This window comes from Hemiscyllium ocellatum, chromosome 32 (genome assembly GCF_020745735.1).
Source record: "Hemiscyllium ocellatum isolate sHemOce1 chromosome 32, sHemOce1.pat.X.cur, whole genome shotgun sequence".
Classification (NCBI taxonomy): domain Eukaryota; kingdom Metazoa; phylum Chordata; class Chondrichthyes; order Orectolobiformes; family Hemiscylliidae; genus Hemiscyllium; species Hemiscyllium ocellatum.
In genome coordinates this window covers 11571691-11596405 of record NC_083432.1, presented here as the reverse complement: position 1 = coordinate 11596405, position 24715 = coordinate 11571691, and the positions used below count along the sequence as shown (strand labels likewise).

Sequence of the window (24715 nt, the reverse complement as noted above, 5' to 3'; positions counted from 1 at the left end):
GTGCCCACTTATGGCTATTTTATTAGTGTCATTTCCTGAAGTGGTAGTTTTAATATATAAGCTTGCAGGAGATAGAATTATAGAAATAGACAAGCAACTGAAGTTTTGTCAGTGGTGCCTAAGAACTGCAAGTAAACACACTTTGTTCACATCTGCTACAAGCTAGATTGATTTGATTGTTCACATATTTTCTGTAAAGGCTATATGTGGGAGTGTGGGATTGGAGGGCTGGTTAATCTTACTGGTTTAATTTTTTTCAGTAAAAGTGCTTGTTGCTGAAATTGAAGAAAGCTATGACGTGCAATCTTATGGTGAGAACATTAACACTCTTGATGGGCAATTGAAAGGGAATCTAAAATAATTCTATGGGATATATAGGGTTATAGAAGGAGTAGTTGAGCTGATGAGGGATTTGCGCATGGAATCGGGGGAATGTAATGTTACAGTGTCAGCAATGCAGCTTGGTTTAAAGATCAGCCAAAAAAACTCCAGAATTGATTGAGTATGGAATGCTCATTAGATTTTGAGTTGGAGTTTTGTAGGCAGTGGGATGGAGACTGATTCATGCTTTCATCTGGCTGCCTCTTTTGTGGTAACATTCACCCTGTGAATATCCTTGGAGAGGGAGCATGTGGTCTCCCTTTGAAGCTTTTGGGGATAGTTGGGGACCTTTGAGTGAGAGGTTTGGCTTATTTCCCCCCTAGTTTTTTCCTTTTTAAGGTAATTTTTGTTTTTTTTTATTGGTTTTGTCACAGTGCCTGGTGGGCAGATTTTATGCTTGTTAATTTGCCTTCCTGTATTTGGTTCTTCCCCAGTGGAAAGTTGGCTTCTGGACAGAGCCCCAAAGGGATATATAGCAATGATGTTTGTGCAAGGGGTTTAATTGTAGTTAAACTTTTGTAACTTGCTGACAGTATTTTGTTTTTTTGCTACCTAACTGAACATAAGGGCATTGATCTTTCAAACATGGCTGAGGTATGAAAGGAATGTTTTCATTCTGTCTTTACCAAGGAAGAAGATGCTACCAGCTCATCTCGATGGAAGACGTAATTCAGACAGTTGAATGGTTTACAATTGATATTAAGCTAAGGACAAGAAAGGATTATAAAGGAAATGAGTGGAGATTGTAGAGGCACTAGCTATAACTTTCGAGTCTGCCTTAAATTTGGGCAGGAAAATTGAAGCTGTTGTGTGCTTGCACAAAACAAGGTGTAAAGATAAGCCCAACATTTACAGAATAGCTTAACCTCCGTGGTGGGGAAGCTTTTGGAGATGATGATTCGGACAAAAATTAATGGTTGCTCGGGTGAATGTGGCCAGCATAGATTTAAAGAAGGCCAGCGTAGATTTGTCAAGGTTAAATCTTGTTTAAATAGCTTGTGAAGTTTTGATGTGGTAGTCTTTGAGAGAGGGTTGATGAGGGTACAGTGGCTGTCGTACCTATGGACGTTAAAGGCATTGATTGAAAAAAAAAACTTGAAGTTTTAATTTTTGCAATAAAGGGGCATTAAGGACCCTAAATTGCATGATTGGAAACAAAGTATACTGGTATTTTTTTCCCCCAGTTGGAGGAAGATCTATCATGCAGTTTCCTAAGGATCAGTGATGGGACTCTGCTGTTTTGGAATCTATGTTAATGATTTAAATCTGTGTACATAGTACAATTTCAAAATTTGGAGAGGATGTAATGATTGGAAATATTGTAAACAGTGGAAGGTAATATAAATTTCAAAAAGACATGTTGATGTAACAAGTGCACCGGTGAAATCTGTGGCAGAGAAGTGTGATGTGATTTATTTGGGTAGGAAGAAAACAAAAGGGAGAGAATAAAATAAAAGACTGAATTCTGAAAGGAGTGCACTAGCAGAGGCACCAGGGTGTATCTGTGCATAAATAATCAAAGCTGGCAAGACAAGTTGAGAGAGTGGAATCAAACACCTAGCATCTTGGACTTTATTGGTAAGGAGAAAGACATGATCAAGGAAGTTGTTAAAGCAGCATAAAACCAGTCTCAACTAAAGTAATGTATTCAATCTGAGCACCATATTTTAGGACGGATCTGTGAGTATTAGAGAGGGTGCAGAAAAGATTAAGAATGTGTCCAGGGATGAGGAACTTCAGTACAGTTTGGGAATTTTTCCCTTGGAAAGATAGATTGAGAGTGGACTTAATAGATGAGAATTTTTTTTTTTGAAATTGCTGAAAAGTCAAGAAAGACAAGAATCCGATTGAGGTGACTTTTTTCCAATGACGAACCAAAATCTTTTTTATGGAGTGAGTGCTGAGAATCTAAATGCACTGACTGACAGTAGAGGTGGGTTCAGTTAAGGTTTCAAAAGAGACTTGTGTGGTTATCTGAAACTGGAGAGCAAAACAGGGCGACAGGAAAAAAGCAGAGAAGTGGCACTTGGTGAATTGAGATTGCATTCAGGCATAATGAGCTGAATGACCTCCAAAAAGCATTGATATTTTTGTATTGGAGGTTCCCAATGCCAAGCTGCATTGACATCATTAAGCTGTTTAAACGGCTGATCACCACCTGTGATGGCAAAAGTGAGGACTGCAGACGCTGGAAATCAGAGTGGTGCTGGAAAAGCACAGCAGGTTAGGTAGCATCCAAGGAGCAGGAAAATCGACGTTTTGAGCAAAAGCCCTTTATCAGGAATAGATGGAATAGTGAGTGATAGACCGCAGTTTCAGGACTTTTGTATTGCACTTCTCGTAACTCAGTCCTGAAGCTGTGGTCACATTCAGAGGGGCAGTGCTTGTTTCCATCAAAGTGAAATTCTAGGCTAAGTGTATATGGACCTGTTTGTCAGAACATGTATCACAACTCCTGTCAGAAGATGAGGAAAAGTTTGAAAAGTTAACTTTTTTGTTTACCAATTGAAATCAATCAAACAGTATGAAGGCTTAACTGAGAGAAGTGCTTGTGGTTGGTGATAATCGGTCTCTTTATCCCCCTTCACCCTCAGAAATTCTGGATGTTTAGGAGAGCTTGTACAAACAGATTCATTTCATTCACTTAAAATCTTTTCACATATTGAATTAGAGAAGACATTTTCTGTTATGTGCTTACCTTTTGTGAGAGGTAAAATGTTGAATGTGAGCTTTTCACCAAGGGGCAAAAAGACTGCTAAACAGAGTACAATGCTGGTTGTACAGCAGTGTGTTATAACAAACATTTACTGATGGTCCAAATGCAAATAAGTAATTAATAATTGCTTTGCCGCTGCTCTGCCTCTTCTCTTCCCCACCCCATGACCTAGGCAGGTGGCACAGAAGTCAAAAAGAAGTAGTACAGTGACAGCACAATGCAGCTGACTATCTCTCTTTTCCTTTTACTGTTTGTTGTCATAGTGACCTGGCATATTTAAAAGGTGGAAGTTTGAAATAGCAGGACCTCATTACATAGTGTCAAATGATATTTTACATTAAAGCTCAGGGAAATTACTGGTTCATTTATTGTAATTTTTACCTTTTCCAACAACTCTGAAATTGTGCAATATTCATTCTGCGGAACTTCTAAAGTTCCCAGAGAAAAAGTTCCCACAAGTATATCTTCTATACTTGTGTTTATACTACTATTCATATAAACAGAAGGAAGTTGTTTCAGTATTGAAATAAGTCGATATTTCTTGTTACACTGAATTTAGGGCAAACCCTAAAGCTTTGTGTCGGTATATAAGGAATAAAAGAATGAGTGGCCCTAATATTGGTCTAATCAAGGACAGTAGCGGGAAGTTGTACGTGGAGTCAGATGAGCTAGGGGAAGCACAAAATTAATATTTTTTTCATCAATATTCATATTGGAAAAAGGAGAATACTGAGAAAAAAGCTATTAGATGAGATGGGATTGAGGTTCACAAGCAGGAGGTGTCAAAAATTCTGGAAATTGTGAGAATAGATAAATACCCTGGGCCAGATGGGATTTCTTCAGATTAGATTACTTAGTGTGGGAACAGGCCCTTCGGCCCAACAAGTCCACATCGACCCTCCGAAGAGCAACCCACCCGGACCCATTCCCCTACATTTACCTCTTCACCTAACGCTACGGGCAATTTAGCTTGGCCAGTTCACCTAACCTGTACATTTTTGGACTGTGGGAGGAAACCGGAGCATCCAGAGGAAACCCACATAGATAATGTGCAAACTCCACACAAATGGTTGCCTGAGGGGGAATTGAACCTGGGTCTCTGGCGCTGTGAGGCAGCAGTGCTAACCACTGAGCCACCATGCTGCCCACAGGATTTATTTTAGGATTCTCTGGGAAGTCAGGGAGGAGATTGCAGAGCTTTTGGCTTTGATCTTTGTATCATTGTCTATAGGAATTGTACCAGAAGGGTGGGGGCTAGCAAATGTTGTTCCCTTGTTCAGGAAGGGGAGTAGAAACAACCCTGGTAATTATAAACCAGTGAGCCTTCCTTCGATTGTGGGTAAAGTGTTGGATAAGGATATAAGAGATAGGATTCATAATCATGTCGAAAGGAATAAGATGACTAGGGATAGCCAACATGGTTTTGTGAAGGGTATGTTGTGCCTCACAAACCTTAGAGTTGTTTGAGAAGGTAATGAAACAGATGGATGAGGGTAAAGCTGTTGATTGTGGTGTATATGGATTTCAGTAAAGCATTTGATAAGATTCCCCATGGTATGCTCCTGCACAAAATATGGAGGCATGGGATTGAGAGTGATTTAGTGGTTTGGATCAGAAATTGGAGAGCTGGAAGAAGACAGGGTGGTGGTTGATGGGAAATGTGCATCCTGGAGTTCAGTTACTCGTTGTATACCGCAAAGATTTGTTTTGGGTCCACTGCTGTTTGAGATTTTTGCACATGTGTACATGAGGGTTGTGACATTGGCTGGCTGTCATGCTGCGTTCTTATATGTACTCAATGTGAGGAAAGTGGCCCTGCAGCATGATCTTCCAACTCATACTCTGCTCTGACCAATAAAGGAATGCATACAAAATGCCACCTTCACTATCCTATCTACCTGAGACTCCACTTTCAAGGAACTATGAACTTGAACTCCAAAATCTTTGTTCAGCAACACTCCCCAGGGCCTTAACATTAAGTGTATAAGCCCTACCCTGATTTGCTTTTTGAAAATGCAACACCTTACATTTGATCTAAATTAAAGTCCATCTGTCACTTCCCCTTGGCCCGCTGGCCCAGCTGATCAAGATCCCATTGTATTCTGAGATAACCTTCTTTGCCATCCACCACACTCTGAATTTTGGTTTCATCTGCAAACTTACTAGCTATATCTCCTGTGTTCACATCCAAATTCGTTATATAAATGACAAAAAACAGTGGACCCAGCACTGATCCTTGTGGCACATCACTGGTCACAGGCCTCCAGTCTGAAAAGCAGCCCTCCACCACCATTCTGTCTTCTACCTTCGTCAGTTCTGTATCCAAATGGCTAGTTCTCCCTGTATTCCATGAGATCTAACCTTGCTAATCAGTCTCCCATGAGGAGCCTTGTCGAATGCCGTACTGATTTCTGTAGAGATCCTATCCACCGCTCTGCCCTCATCAATCCTTTTTGTTACTTCATCAAAATTAGTGAGACATTATTTCCCACGCACAGAGCCACTTTGATTATCCCTGATCAGTTCTGGCCTTTGCAAATACATGTAAATTCTGGGTCTCAGAAATCCCTCCTAACAATTTGCCTACCACCAATGTCAAGCTCATCGGTCTATAGTTCCCTGGCTTTTCCTTACCACCTTTCTTAAAGAGTGGCACCATGTTAGTCAACCTCCAGTCTTCTGGCACCTCATCTGTGGCTATCGATCCAAATATATCAGCAAGGGGCCCAGCAATCACTTAGTTTTTCAGAGTGCCTGGTACACCTGATCCACTCCTGGGGATTTATCCACCTTTCTGCATTTTAAGACATCCAGCAATACCACCTCTGTAATATGGATATTTTTCAAGATGTCACCATCTATTTCCCCACATTCTATATCATCCATGACCACCTCCACAGTAAACACTGAGGCAAAATACTCGTTTAGTATCTCCCCATCTCCTGTGGCTCCACATGTAGACTGCCTTGCTGATCTTTGAGGGGCTCTATTCCCTCCCTAGTTGCCCTTTTCTCATTAATGTATTTATAAAATCCATTTTGGATTCTCTTTAGCCCTATTTGCCAAAGCTATCTCATATCCCCTTTTTGCCCCCCTGATTTCCCTCAAGTGTACTGCTGCCTTTGTATTCACTCAATCTGCTGTCTGTAGCTGACATATGCCTCCTTTTTTCTTGACCAAAACCTCAATTTCTCTCGTTATCCAGCATTCACTACACCTCTCACCCTTGCCTTTCACCCTAAAGGAACATACTGTCTCTGGACTCTCCTCATCTCATTTTTAAAGGTTTCCCATTTTCTGCATCCCTTTAACATGTGAACATTCACCCCAATCAACTTTTGAAACTTCTTTCCTCGTACCAACAAAATTGGCCTTCCTCCAATTTAGAACTTTAACTTTTAGATCCAGTCTATCCTTTTGCATCACTATTTTAAAACTAATAGAATTATGGTTGCTGTCCCCAAAGTTCTCCCCAAAGTCACTTGCCCTGCCATATTTCCCAAGAGTAGGTTTTGCTCCTTCTGTAGTAGGTACATTCACATAACTGCATAAGAAAATTTTCATGTGCACACTTAAATTCCTCTCCATCTGAGCCCTTAAACACTATGGTAGTCCCAATCTATGTTTGGAAAGGTAAAATCCTCAACTGTCACCACCCTATTATTTCTTACAGATAATTGAGATCTCTATAAATTTTGTTTCTCAATTTCCTGCTGACTATTATGGGGGTCTAAAGTACAGTCCCAATAAGGTTTTTCAACCCTGGAGAAAATCAGTTTCCAATTAGACTTCCATCTTTCATGATTATAAACCAGTCATAAAGCCTGCAAAATATTGACAGAATTTGTATTCCTAGGATTGAATTTAGGATTTGAGGGGGCAGTTTCTGGATTGAATTGTTTTAATTCTGTTAGTGTTTGGTTTAAGAAGAGGTCCAAAGTAATGATTTTAGGATACTAATTTGACTGCAAATGTTTTTATAGGTTACTACTTGTTGTTTTTGCTCTATTTAGCTACAAGCATATTGCTGATGTTGAACATTATCGGGTGGAAGACAAAGTGACTGCATTGCTTGTGCTGAGTAACTTAAGAGCTTCAGACAACTGTTTGCTTGTCGTCACCAAAAAATTTGGTGCAAACTCATGACCTACTAGTTTAGTGGATATTAATTTTCTTCTGTCACCTTGCTGCTAAAAAAATCTAAAGATCAGGTTCATTGTCATACCACCTGTTCTTGCTGTTTTTTGACGCGCGTCTAATGTGTTGGTAATTTTGCTCCTGTGCAGAGTCTCTTTATCTTTTCCCTCCTATCGCCACACATCAAACAGTGCACTTTTGAACTCTCCTGTTGCATGTTCAAGAAAATAATTTAACTACCTATCTTGTCTTTCCTTCTTTGGATTACAAGTGTTATTATAGGTATGTCAAGGTCACTCGTAAGGCGTCATGGTGGCTCAGGGACCCAGGTTCGATTCCAGCCTCGAGCGACTGTCTGTGTGGAGTTTGCATATTCTCCCCTTTGTCTGCGTTGGTTTCCTCTGGATACTCTGGTTTCCTCCCACAATCCAAAAGTGTATGGAATGAGCTGCCAGAGGAAGTGGTGGAGGCTGGTACAATTGCAACATTTAAGAGGCATTTGGATGGGTATATGAATAGGAAGGGTTCGGAGGGATATGGGCTGGGTGCTGGCAGGTGGGACAAGATTGGGTTGGGATATCTGGTCGGCATGGGCAGGCTGAACCGAAGGGTCTGTTTCCATGCTGTACATCACTATGACTATGACTCTATGTGCAGGTCAGGCGGATTGGCCATGCTAAATTTACCATAGTGTTAGGTGCATTAGTCAGAGGTAAATAAGTTTGTGTGGGTTACTCTTCGGAGCGTTTGTGTGCACATGCTAGGCCAAATGGCCTCTTTCCACACTGTAGGGAATCTTAGATCAGGATAAAGTCAGGACTGCAGATGCAGGAGGTCAGAGGCAAACAGTATGGTGCTGGAAAAGCACAGCCAGTCAGGCAGCATTTGAGGAGCTGGAGCTGATGAAGAGGTCACACTCTAAATGTTGACTCTCCTGCTCCTTGGATGCTGCCCGACCATTTATCTTTTCCAGCACCACACTTTTTTCTTTATTAAGATCAGCCGTATGATACAATGCCATGTTAAAGCAGAACGTTATACCATATAACCCATTCCTTAAAAGTTGAATCCAAAGCTATGTTGAAAATGTACTGTTTTTTTTACTCTGGTTGAACATGCTGTTTTCAATATTTAGCTGGGTTGACCTTTGGAGAAGACATTTTGTTTGTTTCGAGAATCGTGCCATAGAGCATGTATATTGCTGGTATGAATGACATTTCAGTGTATGAATTCTTGTAAAGTTGACTTGAATGCGATGAGACAAAAACTGTCCACAGTAACGCAGGTAAAATGACAGAAGATAAATGAGATGTATTTGTTTTAAAAAAAATACGAAATATAGTTGCCAACTTTGTCCCTTGCTCATCAGGGGTATATCTTAAAAAGATTATAAGAAAAAATATAGGAATACAAAAATTAGCACAGGACTTGCCAACTAGGAATTTATAAAGATCAGCAAATGATTTCAGAACAGATTGTAAGAGCAACAAATAAAAAGTATGCAAAGGAACTAAAAGAAGCTTCCTTCGTGTACTTTTAATGGCGTTAAACTCCTAAAAGCTGTTCATAGCACTTTTTTTCAAAAAAGATAGTCATGCAGGAAATAATTTAAGGTGATCAAAGGCTTGACCAAAGTTTTTAAGAGTCTGTTAAAGAAGGAAAGCAAAGTAAAGAACTGGTGAGATGGAGATAGAGATTCCAGAGCTTCAGACCAAGGTATCTGGAGGCACCACTGTTAGAAAAGTTAACCAAATGGATACAGTGAGCCAGAATTAATTGATCACAGTTGTGTTGGGCAGCTGAAGGGGATTGGAGATGGAGAGGGGCAAGTGGGAATCGGGAATGTGATTGAATAAATAACCACCTTTTTTAGCTTAATTCCATTAGGTTTGTTGCTGAGTTATTTCAATTGAATCTAAGTTCTGAGGGTACTAAATGGTGTATCGCTTCTTCATATGGTGTATGTATTATCTTTCACTGATATTAGACTACACAAATTTAATAAATTAGGGTTAAACAAATGTAGCCCAAGGCAAGCACCAAACCCACATGCTCTTCCAATTATGAAAATTTAAGTATCAACTCCTTTAATCATTATTCATGTTCAATGTGGGCAAATAGAAGTAAGTCATATTCTGATTTTAGTATTTATCCCCTTTTTTGTGTTTCATATACTAACAGAATTAAGTGTTGAAATGAGGTCATTTTTTGGCAATTATAAGAGTAAGCAATAGAAGCATAATTAGACCATTCAGCATCTTGAGTCTGCTGTCCCTGAAGGGCAGATTGGCAATAGACTGAGTGATCAGCAACAGGAAGATCATCCATCAGAGGGCGACTGAGAGGCATCACTTCAGCACATACATTATTAGTGCCTGGAAAAAGTCACCCACACTGAAGAGCAGATCATCTGGCAATATTCCGTGATCAGCAGCAAAATGGTGATTGAGGGGGAGAAGCATCACTATGGCGCATACATTAGAGCCTGCAGTCATCTGCACTAAACCTGGTATCAAGGAGTGCTTAAGACCCAAACACGACATTGCTGCTGTCGTGTTTCCTTCCTTTCCTTCTCCTCTAACCAAAAAAATCAAAGGTGGTGTTGGATGATGTTGCCGTTTTCTGCTCTGATCCACTGTCTGTGCACAGACTCGTGCATATGTGACAGTTTGAACGGGCTTCAGCGGCCAAGGTAAACCGAGGGAAGAGCGAGGCCATGCTCTTTGGGAACAGGGCTGACCAATTCTCCAGCTCCTTCACCGTCGGGACTAACCACCTGAAGGTGCTGGGTATTTGGTTCGGAGGGGCTGGGGCGTATGCAAGTCTTGGGAGGAGCGTATCAGGAAAGTGAGGCGCAAATTGGTGTGATGGAAGCAATGGTCACTCTCCATCGTGGGTAAAAATCTGGTCATCTGGTGTGAGGCACTGTCATTGCTCTTATATGTGGCGCAGTCTGGTCTATTCCCAGAACCCATGCCGTCACTGTCATCCGGGCCATCTTCCACTTTGTGGAGATCAAAGATGGACTGAGTTCGAAGGGACTCTATGTATAAAGATCTAGACAATGGGGGGAAAAAAAACACACCCAATGCCACTTTTGTGTGTGGCCGCATCAAGCTGTGTGTGGATCCCTGGTATGCAAACACCAAGTGTCACAAAGTACTAAGTACTGAGGTTCTACCTGCCCCCGGTGTTGCTTGGCCTCGCTGCCGCGGAACACTCGGATAGTTGGACTGTTCCGTATCGCCTGTCCTTTGTGGAGAAATTTATGAAGAAAAACACCTTTGACCACAAGTCCATCAGGAAGTGGTCAGCACATAGTGTCTTTGAGACCCTTCGGGAAAAGGAGAGGGCGGATCCTGTTGAACGGTTCTCTGGGCAGACTGTCAAAGTCATTTGGCAGAATGTCTTATCGCCAGAACTTTCCAACAAGCACCAAGACATGGTTTGCCTGGTGGTCAGAGGGGCTCTGCCTGTGAGATCCTTTATGCACCCCCGGACTCCCTGCAGCACTGCCCCCTGCCCCCGAAGCGGCTGTGGAGTGGACGAGGCTGTCACACACCTCCTTCTGGAATGTGCCTATGCAAAGGAAGTCTGGAGGGGAATGCAGTGGTGTTTGTCAAGGATCGTCCCGAGCAGCTCCGTAATGCGGGACTCAGTGCTCTATAGCCTGTTGCCTGGGACGCACTCCGAGACGAACATCAACTGTGTCTGGAGGATCATCAGCTTGGTCAAAGACACTCTCTAGTCTGTCCAAAACCTGTTGATCTTTCAGCTGAAGGAGTTGACCCCGACTGTTGCAGACTGGCACATTCCAAGGTCCAGGACTACGTGCTGAGGGATGCACTGAAGCTTGGGGCAGCTAATTCCAAGGCGTGGTGGGAAAAGACCACAGTGTAAAGTCTGCCTGCCTAAGAAGAACAGTGGGCCCACTTGGAAACTGGGCCCTGCTGACGCCTCAGCAAAATATCTGGATGGTTGATGTACAGACTTGTATATACAAATGATTAATTCTGATCTTTATGTAAAGAAATGCACTGTGTGCGTAAGAATGGCATGACCAATTGTGTAGATATTAAAATAATTTTATGAATAAAGTATATTTTTGAAATTAAAATAAATCAGTGGTGGTGTTGGGGTATAGAGACCATGTTATTGTAAAGCTTGCTCGTAGCAGAGTAAGAAATAAGGCTTTGGCTAAGGTGGCTTTGGAGAGCTGCGTCTCAGTGAAAAAAATACAGGTATGCTCAAATGAATTCCTTTTAACTTCCCTCTTTAGTCTTACAGCAGTTGCAATGGCAGTTAGGACAGTTGCATGTTCCTCCTGCAGGATATGGGAAGACAGGGAGACTTGCATCATCCCTGATGACTACACATGTGGGAAGTGCAGCTGTTGGGAAACCACGTTAGGGAGCTGGATACACTCAGGATCATCCGAGGTGCTGAGTGCTTCATGGACAAGAGTTTTGGTGAGCTGTTCATGCCTGAGGTGCAGGCAGAGAGTAGCTGGGTGACCACCAGGAAAGGCAAAGGGAGTAGGCAGGGAGTGCAGGAATCCTCTGTGGCCATTCCCGTTGAGAACAAATATACCATTTTGGATACTGTTGGGGTGATGGCTGTTCAAGGGAAAAGCAACAGTCGCCAGGTTGGTGGCTCAGGGGCAAAAGCTGGAAAGTGTAAATGTAGAAAGTGTAGTGGTTAGCACTGCTGCCTCACAGCGCCTAAGACCTGGGTTCAATTCCAAACTCAGGCGACTGACTGTGTGGAGTTTGCACGTTCTCCCCGTGTCTGCGTGGGTTTCCTCCGGGTGCTCCGGTTTCCTCCCACAGTCCAAAGATGTGCGGGTTAGGTGAATTGGCCATGCTAAATTGCCCGTAGTGTTAGGTAAGGGGTAAATGTAGGGGTATGGGTGGGTTGCGCTTCGGCGGGTCGGTGTGGACTTGTTGGGCCGAAGGGCCTGTTTCCACACTGTAAGTAATCTAATCTAATCTAATCTAGACAGGACCTTTAGTGATAGGAAACTTAATAGGGGGACAGACAGGAGATTCTGTATCCGCAAACAGGAATCCGGTTACCTCCTGGGTGCCAGGGTCCAGGATGTCTCTGAGCAGCTGCAGAAAGTTCTCAAAGGGTGAGTAGCTCAGAAGTCCTTGTGCATATTGGTAGAAATAGGGATGAGGTCCTGCGGAGTGATTTTTAGAGAGCTAGGAAAAAAGTTTAAAAACCAGAACCTTGGTGGTAATCTTTGGATTACCTCCAGTGCCATGTGCTAATGAGGGTACAAACAGGAGATATGGCATGAATACATGACTAAAGAATTGGTGCAGGGGGCAGGGATTCAGATTTTTACATCATTGGGATCTTTTCTAGAGTAGAGGTGACCTGTTCAAGAGGGGTGGGTTACACCTGAATTGGAGGGGGAGGGCACATCTTGGTGGCGCGGTTCACTCATGCTACAAGGGAGAGTTTAAACTAGATTGGCAGGGGGTGGAATCCTCAACCGCAGGGAGGCAGCTGCAAAACTGAAAGGAGAAACCGTAATCAGAAATAGTAAAATGAAGAGATGGGTAAGGCTGTAACATGACAGGGAGCAAGGAATGCATGTTGGATTAAATTGCATCTATTTCAATGCATGAGGGCTGACCAGTAAGGCCGATGAACTCTGGGTGAATAGGTAAGAGGGTCTGGGATATTATAGCTATTATAGAATCGTGGTGAAGGGAGGGACAGGACTGGCAGCTTAAAGTGCCAGAGTACAGGTGCTTCAGGCGGGACAGACGTGGTAGAAAGAGGGGAGGGGGAAGTGAATTTTCGATTCGGGCAAGTGTCACAGCAGTAACCAGAGATGAAGTAACTGAAGGATCATCCAGTAAGGTATTGTGGGTGGAGCTAAGAAATAAAGTAATGGTGATGTTATTGGATTGTACTATAGGCCACCAAATAGTCAATGGCAATTAGAGGAACAAATATGCAGGGAGACTGGGAAGTCTTGCAGGAACAATAGGGTTGTCATAGGGAGTTTTAATTTTCCTAATGTAGACTGGGGTTGGCGTGGGATGTAAGTGCGTTCAGGAAGGTTTCCTCGAGCAGTATAGAGAGGGTCTGACTCGGGAAGGGACGAAACTCGACCTATTGTTGAGAAATAGGGCAGGGTGCATGACAGTGGGGGAGCACTTTGGGGCCAGTGAGTATAGTTCTATTAATGTTAAGAGTTCTGTAGTGGGACAAAACAGGTCCACAGGTTAAAGTTCTAAATTGGACCAAGGTAAATTTTGATGGAATTAGACTGTGGCTTGCAGGGGTTGATTGGAGTAGTATGTTTGCAGGCATAGGAACTGCCAGCAAGTGGGAGGCCTTTAAAAGGAGCTCTGATTCAAAGTCTACATTTTCCTGTGATGGTGAAGGGCAAGATTGGTAGGAATAGGAAACCTTAGGCGCCAAAAGATATTAAGGCTTTGACCAAAAGAAAAAATGAAGGAGGCATGGCTCTGGTATAGATAGTTGGGATCAAGGGAATCTCTGGCGGTATGTAGGGGATCCAAGAGTTTACTGAAGAAGGATGAAAAGGGAACACAGGACATCCTTGGCTGAGATTAGGGTGAATCCAAAGAGGTTCTTTAAGTATATTTAAAGGAAAAAGAACCTCAACAGCGAGAATAGGACCCCTCAAGTACCAAAATGGACATATGTGTAGAACCGTAGGAGATGGGTGAAGTCCTCAATGAATATACGCGTTTACTATGGAGAAAGACTTGAAGACTTGGGAACTCTTGCTCCTTGGATGTTGCCTGACCTGTTGTGCTTTTCCAGCACCACTCTAATCTAAACTCTGGCTTCCAGCATCAGCAGTCCTCACTTTTGCCAAGTTAATGGTGGTATCTTGTGGATAGCTCATAACACAGGAGAGGAGGTGTTTAGATGTATTGGAATGTATGAAGGTGGATAAATCTCCTGGACTGGACCAGATGTGTTCAAGAACACTGCAAAAGGCTAGAGAAGAAATTGCAGGGGGTCTGGCTGCTATTTTTGCATCATTGTTAGCCACAGGAGAGGTCCCGGAAGACTGGAGGGGAGTGAATGTTGTGTCCTAAATCAAGAAGGGCTGCAATAAGCTTAATATCTGTGGCAGGTAAGTTACTTGAGGATTCTGAGATAAGGTATATATGCATTTGGAAAGTCAGTTTGATTAGGAGTAGTCTGCATGGCTTTGAGTGGGAGATCATGCCTCAAGATTTGTTGGGCTTCTTTGATGAAGTGACCAGGAAGGTTGATAAGGGCAGAGTGGTAGATGGAGTCTATGTGGATTTCAGTAAAGCCTTTGAGAAGTTTCCAAATGGTAGGTTGCTCTGGAAGGTTAGATTGCATGGAATCCAGGGGGAGCTGGCAAATTGAATATGCAGTTGGCTTAATGGTAGGAAGCAAAGGGTAATAGTGGAAGGATGCTTGTCAGACTAAAGGCCTGTGACGAATAGAATGTCTGTCTCATGTTGGTGCTGAGTCCTTTTATTGTTTGTTATCTGTATCAATGACTTGGGTAAGAATGTACAAGGCATGATTAATAAGTCTACAGATGACACTGGTATAGGTGGTACAGTGAACAGTGAGGAAGGTTATCAGAAATTGCAGCAGGACCTTCATCAGCTGAGGAAGTGAGCTGAAAATATCAAACATTGATAAGTGAAGTCTTGCAATTTGGAAAGTCAAGGTAGGAGGTTCATGGTGAATGGTAGGGCCTTAAGGAGTTTAGTGGAACAGAGGGACCTTGACGTTCAGGTGCAGGATTCTCTAAAAGTGGAGTCACAGGTAGACAGGGCAGTGAAGAAAATGTTTGGTACACTGGCCTTCATTAGAGCATTAAGTCTAGAAGTTGGGAAGTTACCTTGCAGTTGGACAGGACATTGGTGAGACTGCACTTGGAGTATTGTGTTCAGTTTTGCTCACCTTGGTATAGGAAGGATGTTATCAAACAGGATTTGGAGATGCTGGTGTTGGACTGGGGTGCACAAAGTTTAAAAATCACACAACAGCAGGTTATAGTCCAACAGGTTTAATTGGAAGCACACTAGCTTTCGGAGTGACGCTCCTTCATCACCTGATGAAGGAGCGTCGCTCCGAAAGCTAGTGTGCTTCCAATTAAACCTGTTGGACTATAACCTGCTGTTGTGTGATTTTTAATGTTATTAAACAGGAAAGGTTACAGAAAAAATTTGTAAGTATGTTGCCAGGACTCAAGGGGCTGAGTTATAGGGAGAGGTTGAACAAGCTAGGAACCTTTTCTTTAGTGTGTCGGTGACTCAGCGGAGACCTTATCAAAGCGTGTAAGATCATGAGAGGCATGGATGTGGAGTATGCACTCAGTATTTGTCCCAGCGGTTGGGGAATCAAGGACTGGAGGGCATCCATTTAAGGTTAGAGGTGAAAGGATAAAAGGGAACCTGAGGGGTATCTACTTAACACAGTGTGGTACACATATGGATCGAGTTGCCAGTGGAAGCGGTTGAGGCAGGTATGTTAAAACGTTTAAAAGGCATTTGGACAAATACATGGATAGGAAAAGTTTAGAAGGATATGGGCCAATTGCAAGGATAAGGGTTAGTGTGGATGGGCATTTTGGTCAGCATGGACCAGTTTGGACCAAAAGGCCTGTCTCAGTGTTGCAGGACTCTGAATCCCATCAATCATGGTTGTTTTTTTTCTCTCTCAACTCTACGCTCTCCCATCACCTATAACCCATAATCCCTTAACTAATCAAGGACCTATCTATCTCTGCCTTTTCTGCACTCAATGACTTGGCCTCTACAGTAGCATCCTTCAACTGAAAAGAAATTCCACCTCATTTCAACTCCACAGGGTCATCCCTTCACTCTGCATTTGATAAGAATGCTAACCAATGCCTTTCTAACAGTAATAAGTAAATAAAAGTAAAAATAATATTTTAACCCACTTGAGGGGTTTAATAATTCCACCGATTTGAAGTGGCATTGAAGCAGTCATATTCATCACAGATCAGAAATACTGTTATAATGGCATTATTCATTGTCCTATGATATTTTCAGACCCTTTTTTGTCTTCCGCTATTTCATATCTGCTGCTTCTATAATGCAAAAATAATGCAGTTGGTTCTGTTATAACACGGTAGTTCTGAGTTTGTGCAGCCCCGTGTAATAAGAAAATCGCATAATAGCAATTTAAACTACTTTAAACTATTTAAACTAATGGGGCTGGAATTGTTAGAACCAATACAGAACCTTAATTATCTGAATGTCAATTATCTGAATTTCGGATAATCCGAACAAGATCTCAAGGTCCCGCAAAATGCTATCCGAACAAGATACTCCCTGCTCGTCTCATTTGCATTACCAAGGTTGTTCTCTACACACTTTATAAGTTTGTGCTACAGAAACCGTGTCCCAATTCGTCAATTGTGATATAGTGAATTAGCATTAGCAAAATGCACGTTCTAACAGAATAACCTGCATGATTTGGTCCACTATTTCAGGGTACGAAGAGCAACAAAAATTATTTCCATTGACTATGAAGATTCCCTTTGCCTTTGGAACCAGGCTTTTCAAAGGTGAAGTTGGGACAATTTTCTTCTCACAAGGTGGTTGGAATTTTTTTCACAAGTGATTGATCATAAGTTGTTCACTAATTTTACATCTAAAATGGATGGATATTTAACCAAAAATATTAGGGTGTGAGGGTAAAAGCAAGTGCATTGTTATGCCTCAAAGCAGCCACAATCCCATTGTATAGCAGACTTGAGGAGCTCAATAGCCTGTTGTTGATCCTATTTTCTTAACTTCGCGGTGATTGTAGAATTACTTCTGTATTGTTGGTGTCAAAAGGTGGAGAGATTAAGTGGAAGTGTTGTGCTACTGGTTGGGAGGGCGATTTTAGTATTAGAAGTTTATCCACAGAAGTTTTGCTTTAAAAGTGGGCCCATGAATTTCTAATAGGAATATTATGCAGATATCTGCATAAAGAGTGATGTTAAGATGATGGTTGAAATGAATCTGGTTGCTTTTACCTTATACTTTGATAGTTTTCAATCTTGTTTGCAGCTTGACTATCTTGAATTTCTGAACACAATCAGTATGTTCAGAGGAGTTGAAGGATGTGATCACTCATCCTTAGAGAATTTTGAAACATTTTGTTTTTGTTTTGAAATGTATTAACAAATTTAAATTGAATAATCAACTTTTATTTCAGGAAAATGATATTTATATAATTTTTGCACAAAAGCATTGTCACAACCAAAATGAGAGGAAACATCTGTCCACAGTAACATTTGTTACTGCAGTTTATTTTCTAATCATTAGAAAAGAAAGCACATTTGATTTTTTTTCTCTCTAGTTGAAAGTAAACAGTTAAATATCTGAGTCATTTTTTAGGATTAAAGATTTTAATACGAATATTTGTAAATTACATAAACTATACAATATGATAGGAGTTGTAGTAAGCCATTTAGACTCTTGAGCCTGCTCCGCAATTCATTAAGCTTGTGACTGATCTGTTTGTGTTTTTCCACATTTTCCATCTACTCCTGATAACCCTTAATGACCATGCCTAGCAAAAAACTGTCCATCTTTGTCTTAAAACTATACAATGACAATGCCTCCATCACGTTCTGAAAGTACTTCTCATGACCTGAAACTATGATCCCAAATTTTTAAGACCGTTTCCCCTAGTTCTATACTGACCATAAGTGCAACCAAGCTTTCCACATCCACCTTGTCCAGACCATTCAGGATTTCCAACACTTCAATCAAGAAACCCCTCATTCTTGCTTTTCACCTTTTTTGGTTTCTGGAGACTTTAGTTTGTTGACAGAAAATTATCTTTAGTAAGGCTGTCTATTAATATAAGCACATACTTCTGAAAAGTTTTCATGCATCCTCTCCAGGTGGCCTCTTGGAATGCAAATTCAGAAATTAAGCACTCTGGGTTATATTTATTTTAATTTTGAGAAAGACAATCATTGAGTGTTTTAACATAGAGATCGTTAGAGCAATATAAACCGTCTTATCTGATTTGCAATTTTAATCAATCCTGTACATATTGAGTTTGCCTCAATATCTGTTTTGTTTGTTCCTAATTCTGATCCAACAACTGTATCTACGCTAAGAATCTGATTGAAAGCAATTATTAGACTTTGATAAATATATACTGTGGAAGCCGAGGATTTTGACTTTCAAAAAACATTTGTTGTATGTAATATAATTTGTGAATGTTAAAGCCAGTGGTCTTGGAGCTAAAATGCTTGCATATATAGAAATATGGTGGAACGTTACAAAACTGAAAGTTGCAATAATGGATGTTTTCTCACATTGGCATGTAGCTTGGAGTATATTTGGGAATTGGGGAGGCTTTACTTTTCTAACTAGCTAGTGGGTATTCCACTGGGCATGAAAGTTCTCTATGAATATATCTTCATTCTTTAATCTGCATGCTTCTGTTTAAAACTTTAGTATTTTTATGATCGTCTTTTGAGGGGACTGTGCAAATTTCAATTTGTTTTCAACTGGTTCATTAAGATGGGTGACCAGGTGATAAGTATAAAAAAAATTAAACTGGAGAGAATTAGGTCAGTATGGTGGTTGAAGATCCAGGTTACCGTGAGTTTTAATTTCTACGTGCTCTGGGCCAGATATAATCCACTTAGCAAAGCTCAGAGGAAAGTTTAAGTTATGGTCACTGTACTCTTCACAAATATCTCGTGATCGTGACACTGTTATTGAACTAACTAATTGAATCATTAGAGTATGCCACTAATGCTTTTGACAAGTAATTCCAATCCTGTAATGCTTATTTTTCAGAACTTGTTCGTGCCCCCTCCAGGCTTGTGAACAAGGCTTGGTAAGAAGTATTAGGGAGAACCTAAAGGCATTTTACTCATACCTGAGGAATAAGATAATGGTCGGGGAGAAGGTAGGGCCGATCAGGGATAGTGTAGGGAACTTGTGCGTGGAGTCTGAGCAGATAGGGGAAGCCCTGAATGAGTTTTTTTTTGCTTCAATTTTCAATAGACAATAGGTGTAGGAGTAGGCTATTTCACTAAGAAAAGGGACCTTGTTGTGAATGAGAACTTTGAGGAGCTGGGATACTGGCTCTGCTAGATCATGATTTGATGAAGTTGATGTGCTGGAAATTTTGGAAAACGTTAAGATTGTTAAGTCCCCAGGGCCGGACTAGATTTCTCCTAGGCTGCTCCGGGCAGCAAGAAAGGAGATTGCTAAGCCATGGGAGTCGTACCGGAGGATTGGAAGGAGGCAAATATTGCTCCTCTTTTCAAGAAGGGTAATAGGGAAATCCCTGGCAGTTAATGACCAGGTTACTCTTATGTCTGTGGTCAGCAAGGTTTGGGAAAGAATTGAGGAATAGGATTTATGACTATTTGGCAAAGCATAGTGTGATTAAAGGCAGTCAGTATGGTTTTGAGGGGCAGGTCATGCCTCACAAATCTTATTGAGTTCTTTGAGGAGGTGTCAAGATAGATCGAAGGTCAAGCAGTGGATGTGGTATATATGGACTTCAGCAAGGCATTGGATAAGGTTCCCCATGGTAGGCTCATTCATAAGGTCAGGAAGTGAGAGATACAGGGAGATTTGGCTATCTGGATTCAGAATTGGTTGGCTGACAGAAGGTAGAGTGATTATAGATGGAAATTATTCTGCCAGGAGGTCAGTGTTGAGTGGGGTCCCGCAGGGCTCTGTTCTTGAGCCTCTGCTCTTTGTAGTTTTTTTAAATGACTTCAATGAGGAGGTTGAGGGGTGAGTTAGCAAATTTGCAGCTGACAAAGCGGGCGGCACGGTGGCACAGTGGTTAGCACTGCTGCCTCACAGTGCCAGAGACCCAGGTTCAATTCCTGCCTCAGGCGACTGACTGTGTGGAGTTTGCACATTCTCCCCGTGTCTGCGTGGGTTTCCTCTGGGTGCTCCGGTTTCCTCCCACAATCCAAAGATGTGCGGGTCAGGTGAATTGGCCATGCTAAATTGCCCGTAGTGTTAGGTAAGGGGCAAATGGAAGGGTATGGGTGGGTTGCGCTTCGGCGGGTCGGTGTGGACTTGTTGGGCCGAAGGGCCTGTTTCCACACTGTAAGTAATCTAATCTTAAAAAAAAAAAGGTTGGAGGTGCAGTTGATAGTATCGAGGGCTATTGTAGACTGCTGCTTGACATAGACAGGATGCAGAGCTGGGAAATGGCAGATGGAGTTCAACCTGGATAAATGCGAAGTGATGCATTTTGGAAGGTCGAACTTTAATACTGAATATAGGATTAAAGACAGGATTCTTGGCCGTGTGGTGGAACAGAGGGATCTTGGTATTCAAGCACATAGATCCCTCAAAGTTGCCACCCAAGTGGATAGGATTGTTAAGAAATCATATGGGGTTTTGGCCATCTTTAACACAAGGGATTGAGTTTAAGAGCTACGAGGTTTTCCTACAGCTCTACAAGTCCCTGGTGAGGCCACACTTGGAATATTGTGTCCAGTTCTGGTCGCCCTACTATAGGAAAGATAGAGGCTTTGGAGACGGTGCAAAGAAGGTTTACCAGGATGCTGCCTGGACTGGAGGGCTTGCCTTACGAAGAGAGGTTGACTAAGCTCGGACCTTTTCTCTGGAGAGGAGGAGGAGGAAGAGAGGAGACCTGATCGAGTTATACAAGATAATGATATGGATAGAGTCAACAGCCAGAGACTTTTCTCCAGGGCCAGATTGACTGGCATGTGGGGTCGTAGTTTTAAGATGTTAAGAGAAAGGTATAGAGGAGACCTCAGAGGAGGTTCTTTACAGAGTTGTGAATGCATGGAACGTGCTGCAGCGGTGGTGGTGGAAGCAGACTCATTAGGGACATTTAAGCAACTGCTGGACATGAACATGGATAGCAGTGAATTCAGGGGTATGTAAGTTAAATTATTTTATTTTACATTTGGATTAATCCTCGGCACAACATTGTGGGCCAAAGAGCCTGTTCTGTGCTGTACTTTACGATGTTCCGTGTTCTGTCCCACTTTTGTAACCTATCTTTTGTTGCTTACCATCCAAGTTGGGGTTCCAGACTCACTTTCTTGTCAAAACACAGAACCCCTGATTCTGCTGTTCACAGTTGGCCTCTCCTGAATCCTAGGAGTGAGGTGAGAATGCTATGGTGGCTCGAATACCTTGGTGATGAGACTGCAGCAAGGACATTGATTATAACAGTAAGAACCCAGCACTTCATGTCAGGACCTGCAATTTCACAACTCTGTACTCTGGCTTCAGATCAAATCTGGACACTCGAGCTTCCTGGAAGGAGAATGTAGGTTTTGAAGCCAAAGAACAGCAAAGTGGCATGTGAATTTGTTTCATGTGAACAACTGAGGAACTTCTGGATAAGTCAGAAGCACCATATAATTGATTCATCTGACTCAAAGGTCAGTCTTAGCATAGGTTTAAATAATCCTTCATAGTCATCATAGTCATCAATTGTGAGTTTCAATTTGAATGGTATTGCATGATGGCACCTAATCATTTATGGTCAACTTGGCTCTCTCAGTGCCACTTTGCTCCAGATTTCATTACACCCTTGTTCCAACAGGGAAGAGTTGAATTATAGGGATGGGGAGCAAGTAAATGCTCTTTTAACCAAAGTAACATTGACAGTGATGACCAGATATCCTAGTAAAATTGAAGTTGGTGGGAATCTGGGAAAACTCCACCAGTTACTCATACTGAGCACAAGGAAATTGATTGTAGCTGTTTGAGCCCAATCATTTCAGTCCCAAGACATCACTGCAAGACTTGTGCAGGATAGTGCCCTAGGCCCAGTGATCTTCAGCTGAACCACCAATGGTTCAGCTCGACATCGTAAGGTCAGAAGTTTGCATGTTTGCTAATTGTTGTGTGGTGCTCACTCCCACTTGTAATTACACAGATAATGAAGCAGCCTGTCTGCATAATACAAGAGCTGCTAAGTATTCAAGCTTAGTTGATAAGTGATGGATAATATTCATGCTGTAAGAACAGCTGCCATCTTCAAAAGAAAATTTCATTACCTCCCACATGCCACAACTTTATCATAAACAAGGTAAAAACATTACATACGTGGAAACACCACCATCTGCAAATTTCGAGCTGTACACCATCCTGTATCTGCTTTCACTGCTGCCTCAAAATTCTGAAATGCTCTCCCAGACAGCACTATATGATGTGCAATCCCTTAAAGTGACTCCATCACTTTTTTGAGAGCAATAAGGGAAAGGTGACAAATTCTGTACTTGTCAGTGAGTGTCCCATCTCATGCTCAAAGGAAAAGAAATATCTTGTTTGTTGTTCCTATATTAAGCTACGTGACATGTTAGAATGTTTGAAATACTAAATGTTGTTTAAAACTCTAATTCATCTCTATGAAATTTAAATGCACCAGTAAGTTTATAATGGCTTTGTATTTTTATTTTTCCCTGCCAATGATTGAGACATTAATCTTAATTGATCATGTCTAGATGACTTGTTTCCAAAATGAGAAGCTATCATTTGTCCACCAAACGTGATCTGTTACTAGATTGAGAGATTTATCTTGATGTGGATGCCACTCTGGGAGGAGGGAACAGGGAATTGGCTTGGATCACTTATAAGTAAAATTTCCAAACAAAATTAAGCTCATCCTATTTATGTCACTTTCTTTTAATAGTGATATTTCACAGCTGCCTTGGCCATGTTTCTAACCAATTCTTAAGTCTTAACCTGACTACATTCATGAAATCAGTTCCCATCTCACTATTCCCTCGAACTCTACTGAGTACCTGCATCCTTCGTGATTTTGAATTTGGTTGAACTCCTTTTAAAGTACCTTTCCTTACTTCATAACCCTCCTGTCTTCTGCTAATCATAGAATACTTACAATGTGAAAGCAGGCACATTCAGTCAAGTGAGTACTGACTCTGTAAAGAACATCTCATTTGCTGGCCCCCCCCCCCCCACCACCACCACCAAATCCTTGTAAACTTGCATACCCAATGGCTAATCCACCTACCCTGCATTTCCCTGGACACACACGGGCATTTTAGCATAGCCAGTTTACTTGACCCGCAAATCATTAGATTGTGGGAGGAGACACGGGGAAAAGGTGTAAAGTTCATACAACCAGTCACCCGAGGGTGGATCGAACCAGGTTTCTGGTGCTGTCGAGTAGCAGTGCTAACCACTGAATCACAATGCCGCTGTTAATGTTGCACTTCATACGATTGTTCCCAGCATTATTAATTATCACTCCAAACTTTGTCATCTGTCCTGATGCCTTGGGACTTGACGGTCATGAGGCAGTCTCTTTGTTATTTTCAAACAAAAATATATCACTTCATACTTGGTGATTGATGTCCATTTGTCTAATAATTACTTCTCTCCTCCTAACCATTGTCTCAAATTTCATTCAATCATCTATCGTCATACTGACTCACCATTCAGTGTGTTCAATTTCTAATTTGGTTCATTTCCCCTCCTGTGGCATCATTTCATTTTCTAAACTTCTCTTAATATTTGTGAATCATTGATATTAAGGGATCTAGTTAAAATGATCAATAAGGGTGGCATGAGAAAGATTTGGAGAAATGTCTTGACTTGGATTATTAAATATGGGATGCTTTGCCATGAGTTGTGCCTTTTAAAGGGAAATTGAAGAAAAAGAATGAGAGAAAACTGCATGCATGTCTTTGGAGAGGTAGTGAAACTAATCTGCATTATAGAAACAAATTATGGTAAACGAGTCCCTCAATTTCTGTTGCAAATTTCAGCAATCCAATGATCAAAGAATTCACAACGCAGAAATTGTCCTAATACTAATGCTCCAGTATCCTTTTATTTACTTCCCCTCATACTTTTACAGGTTCCCTTTAAATGCATAGTGTCAGATGTACAGCATGAAAACTGATCCTTTGGTCCAACCCGTCCATGCCAACTAGGTATTCCAACTCAATCTAGTCTCACCTGCCAGCACCTGGCCCATATCCCTCCAAACCCTTCCTATTCATATACCCATCCAAAACCTTTTAAATGTTGCAATTGTACCAGCCTCCACCACTTTATCTGGCAGCCTATTCTTTGCATGTACCACCCTCTGTGAAAAAGTTGCCCCTTAGGTCTCTCTTATACCTTTTCCCCTCTCACCCTAAACCTATGCCCTCTCGTTCTGGACTCTCTTGTGCTCACCTCTTTCCCCCCCCCCCAAAAAAAAACTCAGGAAAAGACTTTGTGTATTTATCTATCTATTCCATGCTTATATACTATGTCACAGTTGCTGTATATAGTAACAAGTCATGCTTTCTCATTGTCTTTTGAGGTACATGAGTTACTCCTATATTGAATAGATTAGTGACTGTCTTGTATTTACAGTCCCTAGTATTGAGGTCACCCGTATAGCAATAAATGCAAAATGTCAGTTTGGTGCTGAGCATCAATTGTAGAAAGAATGTGTTGAAACATTTGGAAAAGGTGAAAAAATGTA

General features: G+C 41.6%; 1 protein-coding gene across 1 annotated transcript in view; it reads left to right on the top strand.

Annotated features, from left to right (window-relative positions):
- LOC132830691 (protein TANC2) overlaps nucleotides 1-24715 on the top strand; it is a 996151-nt gene that overhangs the window by 29099 nt on the left and 942337 nt on the right. The gene's annotated exons all lie outside the window — the stretch shown is intronic.